Raw genomic sequence first — 8,436 nt, 5'->3', positions numbered from 1 at the left:
TGCTATCACAGTATCTCCCTTCTGGTGACTAGGACAGTGGATGATGCTTACCTTGGCAGGGTCATGGAGGACCTTCAGCAGAGCCAGTATTTCTTCTTTGTTTTAAATTTCTTTTCCTCCTGATGTCAGTAGACCCCTGTGTTGATATATGGCCCCATGGACATGGGCTGTGGCAAAAGCATACCTGCTATCCGTGTAGATGTTGAGTCTTCTTCCTTTTCTTAATTCCAAGGCCTTAGTGAGGGCGATCAGTTCTGCCTTTTGGGCCGACGTGCCCTCCGGCAGGGCCCGTGCCCAAATAACTTGGTGTCTGTCTACCACAGCTGCTCCAGCATGTCTCCTCCCTTCTTTGAGATAGCCGCTTCTGTGAACCAGGTAACGTCTTCGCCCTCTAGTGGCTGGTCTGTCAGATCTTTATGCCACCCATGTGCCTCTGCAAGAACTTGCTGACAGTCATGGACAGGGGGCTCTAAGTCTGGGTCTGGGAGCAGGGTAGCTGGGTCAGACTTGCGAGGTGGGGGCAAAAGTGACTCTATTAGAGTTGAGCAACAGAGTCTGGTAATGGGTCATGCAGGCATTGGTCAACCATCGATCTCGGGGCTAGTGGATCATGCTCTCCAGGGCTTGAGGGGCTGACACTACCAGATCCTGTCCCATTGTCAACTTGTCCGCATCTCTGATCAACACCGGAACAGCCACTACGATCCGATCCACAAGTAGGCAGGCCACCCTCCTGCTACTGTATCTAGCTTCTTTGACAGGTAGGCCACCAGCCTCTTCCAAGGACCCAGCTTCTGTGTTAGCACCCCTTTTGCTATCTCTTTACTCTCAGCCACAAACAGGTGGAAGGTTTGGTCATGAGGGGCCCCTCTTCTTCTTGGGGCAGTCTCTTGCCCAGTGCCCTTTTTCTTTCCTTTTTAAAAAAATTAGATATTTTCTTCATTTACATTTCAAATGCTATCTTGAAAGTCCCCTATATCCTCCCCCGACCTGTTCCCCAACCCGCTGGTTAGTTCATATTGTTGACCCTCCTATAGGGTTGCTTTAGCTCCTTGGGTATTTTCTCTAGCTCCTTCTTTAGGGGCCCTGTGTCCCATCCAATAGATGACTGTAAGCATCCACTTCTGTATTTGCCAGGCACTGGCATAGCCTCACAAGAGATGGCTATATCAGGGTCATGTCAGCAAAATCTTGCTGGCATATGCATTAGTGTTTGGGTTTGGTGGTTGTATATGGGATGGATCCCCGGGTGGGACAGTCTCTGGATGGTCCTTTCTTCTGTCTCAGCTCCAAACTTTGTCTCTGTAACTCATTCCATGGGTATTTTGTTCCCCATTCTAAGAAGTATCGAAGTATCCACACTTTGGTCTTCCTTCTTCTTGAGTTTCATGTGTTTTGTAAATTGTATTTTGGGTAGTCTAAGTTTCTGGGTTAATATCCACTTATCAGTCAGTGCATATCATGTGTGTTATTTTGTGATTGGGTTACCTTACTAAGGATGATATCCTCCAGATCCATCCATTTGCCTAAGAATTTCATTAATTCATTGTGTTTAATTGCTGAGTAGTACTCCATTGTGTAAATGTACCACATTTTCTGTATCCATTCCTCTGTTGTGGGACATCTGGGTTCTTTCCAGCTTCTGGCTATTATAAATAAGGCTGCTATGAACATAGTAGAGCATGTGTCCTTATTAAGATTTGGAACATCTCAGGAGAGGTATTGTTGGATCTTCCGGTGTACTATGTCCAATTGTCTGAGGAACCTCCAGACTGATTTCCAGAGTGGTTGTACCAGCTTGCAATCCCACCAACAATGAAGGAGTGTTCCTCTTTCTCCACATCCACGCCAGCATCTGCTGTCACCTGAATTTTTGATCTTAGCCATTCTGACTGGTCTGAGGTGGAATCTCAGGGTTGTTTTGATTTGCATTTCCCTGATGATTAAGGATGTTGAACATTTTTTCAGGTGTTTCTCAGCCATTAAGTATTCCTCAGTTGAGAATTCTTTGTTTAGTTCTGTACCCCATTTTTAATAGGGTTATTTGATTTTCTGGAGTCCATCTTCTTGAGTTCTTTTTATATATTGGATATTAGTCCCCTATCAGATTTAGGATTGGTAAGGATCCTCTCCCAATCTGTTGGTGGCCTTTTTGTCTTATTGACAGTGTCTTTTGCCTTACAGAAACTTTGCAATTTTATGAGGTCCCATTTGTCGATTCTTGATCTTACAGCACAAACCATTGCTGTTCTGTTCAGGAAATTTTCCCCTGTGCCCATATCTTCAAGGCTTTTCCGCACTTTGTCCTCTATAAGTTTCAGTGTCTCTGGTTTTATGTGGAGGTCTTTGATCCACTTAGACTTGAGCTTTGTACAAGGAGATAAGAATGGACCAATTCGCATTCTTCTACATGATAACCACCAGTTGTGCTAGCACTATTTGTTGAAAATGCTGTCTTTTTTCCACTGGATGGTTCTAGCTCCCTTGTCAAAGATCAAGTGACCATAGGTGTGTGGGTTCATTTCTGGGTCTTCAGTTCTATTCCATTGATCTACCTGTCTGTCGCTGTACCAGTACCATGCAGTTTTTATCACAATTGCTCTGTAGTATAAAATTAGATCAGGCATCGTGATTCCCCCAGAGGTTCTTTTATTGTTGAGAATAGTTTTTGCTATCCCAGGTTTTTGTTATTCCCGATGAATTTGCAAATTGCCTTTTCTAACTCAATGAAGAATTGAGTGGGGATTTTGATGGGGATTGCATTGAATTTGTAGATTGCTTTCTGCAAGATAGCCATTTTGACTATGTTAATCCTGCCAATCCATGAGCATGGGAGATCTTTCCATCCTCTGAGATCTTCTTCAATTTCTTTCTTCAGAGACTTGAAGTTCTTATCATACAGATCTTTCACTTCCTTAGTTAGAGTCACACCAAGGTATGTAATATTATTTGTGATTATTGTGAAGGGTGTTGTTTCCCTAATTTCTTTCTCAGCCTATTTATCCTTTGTGTAAAGAAAGGCCACTGATTTGTTTGAGTTAATTTTATATCCAGCTACTTCACTGAAGCTGTTTATCAGGTTTAGGAGTTCCCTGGTGGAATTTTAGGGTCACTTATATATACTATCATATCACCTGCAAATAGTGATATTTGACTTTTTACTTTCCAATTTGTATCCCCTTGATCTCCTTTTGTTGTCTAATTGCTCTGGCTAGACTTCAAGTACTATATTGAATAGGTAGGGCGAAAGTGGGCGGCCTTGTCTAGCCCCTGATTTTAGTGGGATTGCTTCAAGTTTCTCTCCATTTAGTTTGACATTGTCTAGTGGTTTGCTGTATATTGCTTTTATTATGTTTAGGTATGTGTAAAGGGCTGCAATATATGTGCCGCCACTAGACCCGCCAAAGTCACCAGTCTGTCTCCCGGGGCTTTTGCCCAACCCCTGGGGGCTTTAACCTATCCCCAGGGTGCATGAGGATCATGGGTGTTGCTACCAGTCCTAGTTTAGACACGTCACCAAAAGTATTTAAGCCACACACTTTCTGAGCCTTCTTTGTCTACCTCACTATGTTTAAGAAGTAAAAGTTAACCACGGAAGAACCTGGCGTGTCCTGTGTTTATTTCCTGCGGGACAGGGATTAGCTCGGGATACTTGGTGCCGAAATCCGGGGGAAAAAACGCCTTAACAACTCGCAGCACCAGAGGAGACCCTTCTAATCGAAGCAGGTTTAGAACCGCGGTGGATCTAAAACTCTGAGAGCATACTGGATCCTTGTAAGTAACTGTGATCCTTCTTAATCCCTCCCCTTAACTGAAAGGTGGCACTGAAAGCCTTTTGTTCTCATGCTGGCTGTGTTAACCCTATTTCTCCCGGTTTGATCCTGCACTCACCAGAAGTGGCGCTGAAAGAAAAAGTTTTGAATGCTGTTAAGCACAGTCAGACGGATGTATATAAGCTGCAGTGCTTGTCTCATATTTAAGCCTCTCGTAGATAAGGGAGCAGTATGAGAAATTCACATTCTGTAACTACAGCTCTACACTTTGTTTTAAAACAGCGAGAGATAAAAGTTTCTACAAAAACCTTAGAAACATTCATTAGGGAAATAGAACATATATCACCTTGGTACGCGTGCTCAGGGTCGTTAACTCTTTCCTCTTGGGAGAAATTAAGGGAAGACTTAGCTAAGGAACAACAGAATGGGAAATTAAAGGCAGGGACCATGCCATTATGGAAACTGGTGAGATCGTGCCTGGAGGATGAGAGATGCCGTCCAGCAATAATAACAGGGCAGGCAATATTAGAAGAAGCACAAGACAGTATGGCAGAAACGGAGTGGCATGAAAGGTTAAGAGCTCTAAAAAAGGAAAATGTGCACAAGAAAAAAAGCCCTTCCAGAGACCTTGAGTCAGAGGAAGTGAAAATTTTGAGGATAAATCCTCAGGGAGAGAAAAAGGAAAAGGAGAAAGTTCAGAAAAGGAAAAGCCTTTATCCGGTAAAGGAACTAGAGGCTTTGAAGCTTGATAGTTTAAAAGCAGATGAGCTTAGCTCCTCTGAGGAAGAGGAGTCACATTATGAGGCAGCTCATTATAAAAAAGAAAGATACCATCCAGAGGAAAGGCGAGTGAAGAAATCAGAGAGAAAATTAAAAGTTACTGGAGACACAGAGCAGGCCACCTCTGGGCCTTCTAGTCTCAATACACCTCCACCTTATGTGGAGAAATTTTATTCTGATTCTTTTCTTTCAAAGGAGGAAAAGAAAAAATTATATCAGGCATTTCCTGTCTTTGAAGCTACAGATGGAGGGCGAGTACACGTCCCCGTGGAGTATACTCAGATAAAAGAACTTGCTGAGTCGGTTCGCAATTATGGAGTTAGTGCCAACTTCACTATCTCCCAAATTGAAAGATTTGCTACTTTAGCCATGACCCCAGGAGACTGGCAGACAACAGTGAAGGCTGCACTCCCTAATATGGGGCAATATATAGAGTGGAAAGCATTGTGGCATGACACTTCTCAGACACAGGCCAAAGTCAATGCCACTGCTGAAGGCAATCAGAGAAATTGGACATTTAAATTATTAACAGGACAAGGGCAGTATGCTAATAATCAGACGAATTATGATTGGGGAGCATACACTCAAATCTCCACTGCTGCCATTAAGGCGTGGAAGGCACTTTCCAAAAAGGGAGAGTCTGGAAGATACTTGACAAAAATTATACAAAATCCTCGGGAGTCATTCTCAGACTTTGTAGCTAGAATGACAGAGGCAGCAGGCAAAATTTTTGGAGACTCTGAACAGGCAATGCCTTTAGTGGAACAGTTGATTTATGAGCTAACCACTCAAGAATGCAGAGCAGCAATTACACCCAAAAAGAGCAAAGGACTGCAAGATTGGTTAAGGGTATGCCGTGAGCTTAGAGGTCCCTTATCTAATGCAGGGTTAGCGGCTGCCATCCTGCAGGGCCAAAGGCGTTCAGATACAAATAGTAATAACAGGGTCTGCTATAACTGTGACAAGCCAGGGCATATGAGAAGGGACTGCCAGGCACTCGTAAAAGGGAAAGTGCTAGGGCTATGTACCAGGTGTGGAAAAGGCTATCATCGAGCCAGTGAGTGTCGTTCAATTAAAAACGTCAGAGGCAGATTTATTCAGTCTGGACCTCAGGCAGAAAGAAGTGAAGACAATTCAAAAAACGAGTTTCTGGGCCCCAGGTCCCAGGTCCCCAAAACATATGGGATCCCAGCTCACAACAGGCGGACACTACAGTCCACAGAGCTGCAGAAGTCTCTGTGCCATCACTCCATTCATGCTAACACCCTCAATTGGGATGCAGCCCATTCCCACTGACTTCAAAGGGCCTCTGCCATTCAGAAGTGTTGGCCTAATACTGGGCCAGGCCTCCTTGGCTTTACAAGGCCTCATTATCCACCCTGGAGTCGTAAATCAAGACTATGAGGGGGAACTTCAAGTTCTTTGTTCCTGTCCTCAAGGTGTTTTTTCTATAGCACAAGGAGATAAAATAGCTCAGCTAATAATCTTGCCAAGCCTACATGGCTACTCCCCCTCCCCTGGTGTCCTTCAAGTTGCTAGAGAAATTGGCTCTGCTAAAAATGATTCTGCTTACTTAATAATGCCTCTTGATTCCAGGCCAGCTTTAGAGTTAGTTATAGAAGGGAAACACTTCAAAGAGATTCTAGATACAGGAGCAGATAAAAGTATCATCTCTTCCCACTGGTGGCCAAAAGCTTGGCCCGTTACTCAGTCATCACATTCTTTACAAGGGTTAGGTTATCAGTCCTGCCCCACTATCAGCTCTCGCACTCTGAGCTGGCAAGCACCTGAAGGTCAAACGGAAAGGTTTACTCCCTATGTCTTACCACTCCCAGTTAATCTTTGGGGGAGAGACATTTTACAGGCACTAGAAATAACCTTGACTAATGAGTACTCACCACAAGCTGTTCAAATGATGAAGAAAATGGGCTATAAAGAGGGAAAGGGATTAAGAAAAAGAGAGCAGGGTAGACTTGAACCTATTCCTCAAGAGGGTAATAAAGGAAGACAAGGCTTAAATTTTTTCTAAAACCAGCTGTTGAGGGTTCTATGCCCATACCATGGATTACAGAGGAGAGTGTATGGGTTCCTCAATGGCCTCTCTCCTCTGAAAAATTAGAAGCAACCACAAAACTGGTCTCTAAACAGCTACACTTAGGTCATTTAGAGCCCTCTACCTCACCTTGAAATACACCTATTTTTGTAATTAAGAAAAAATCTGGCAAATGGCGTTTATTACATGATCTTAGAGCAATTAATGCACAGATGCACCTGTTTGGATCAGTTCAGCGAGGGCTCCCATTGCTCTCCGCCCTACCTAAAAATTGGGAAATTATAATTATAGATATTAAGGATTGTTTTTTCTCTATACCTTTATGTCCTCAAGATAGGCAAAGATTTGCATTTACCATCCCAGCCATTAATCACTTAGAGCCTGATCATACGTACCAATGGAAGGTCTTGCCTCAGGGGATGACAAATAGCCCCACTATGTGTCAGCTGTATGTGCAATTGGCACTTAAGTCAGTTAAAAATCATTTTTCCATCGATTCTTCTGATAAATTATATGGATGACATACTGATATGTCACAGAGATTTACAGTTATTACAAGAAGCATATCCTATATTAATAAAAACGTTAGGGAAATGGGGACTGCAGGTAGCCACTGAAAAGGTGCAAGTTGCTCAAATAGGCGCCTTCTTAGGGTCACTCATTTATCCTGACAAAATTGTTCCTCAAAGATTAGAGATTCGCAGAGATCATTTACACACCTTAAATGATTTTCAAAAATTATTAGGAGATATAAATTGGCTGAGACCATTTTTAAAGATTTCCTTTGCTGAGTTAAAACCTTTATTTGACATTTTGGAAGGAGAGTCTCATATCTCCTCCCCTAGAGCCCTTACTCCTGCTGCAAATCAGGCCTTGGAGACAGTAGAAAAAGCTTTGCAAAAGGCTCAATTACAACGCATTGATGAGTCACAACCTTTTGATTTGTGTGTCTTTAAGACAGCCCAGTTGCCAACCGCAGTCTTGTGGCAAAATGGACCTTTATTATGGATTCATCCAAATGCATCTCCTGCTAAAATAATAGATTGGTATCCTAATGCAGTTGCACAACTTGCACTTCGAGGATTAAAAGCAGCTATTACTTATTTTGGACAAGATCCTAAAATCCTAATTGTACCTTATACTGCTGCACAGGTTCAAACCTTGGCAGCTACATCAGATAATTGGGCAGTTTTAGTCACCTCCTTTTCAGGACAGATTGACAACCATTATCCTAAACATCCAATTTTACAGTTTGCTCTACATCAGGCTATGGTGTTCCCACAAGTAACAGCTAAGGACCCACTTACAGATGGGATTGTGGTGTACACTGATGGATCAAAAACTGGTATAGGTGCTTATGTGGTTAATAATGAGATAGTAACTAAGCAATATAATGAGACCTCACCTCAAGTTGTGGAATGTTTAGTGGTACTAGAGGTTCTTAAGGCATTCCCAGGACCGCTTAACATCGTATCAGATTCCTCCTATGTAGTAAATACAGTTAACATTCTTGAAACAGCTGGGGTAATAAAACCCTCCAGCAGAGTTGCCAATACTTTTCGACAAATACAGTTTGTTTTATTAAATAGAAAATTCCCTGTTTATATTACTCATGTTAGGGCACACTCAAGGCTCCCTGGTCCTATGTCTCTGGAAAATGATTTAGCAGACAAAGCCACTAAGGTTATAGCTGTTGCTCTGTCTTCCCAGGTAAAAGCAGCAAAAAAATTTCATAAGCGCTTTCATGTGACAGCTGAGACTTTACGTCGCCGCTTTGCATTAACTAAAAAAGAAGCTAGAGAGATTGTTACTCAATGTCACAATTGTTGT

The sequence above is a fragment of the Mus musculus genome, chromosome 15 (genome assembly GCF_000001635.26).
Source record: "Mus musculus strain C57BL/6J chromosome 15, GRCm38.p6 C57BL/6J".
NCBI lineage: Eukaryota > Metazoa > Chordata > Mammalia > Rodentia > Muridae > Mus > Mus musculus.
This window is presented reverse-complemented; position numbering follows the sequence as displayed.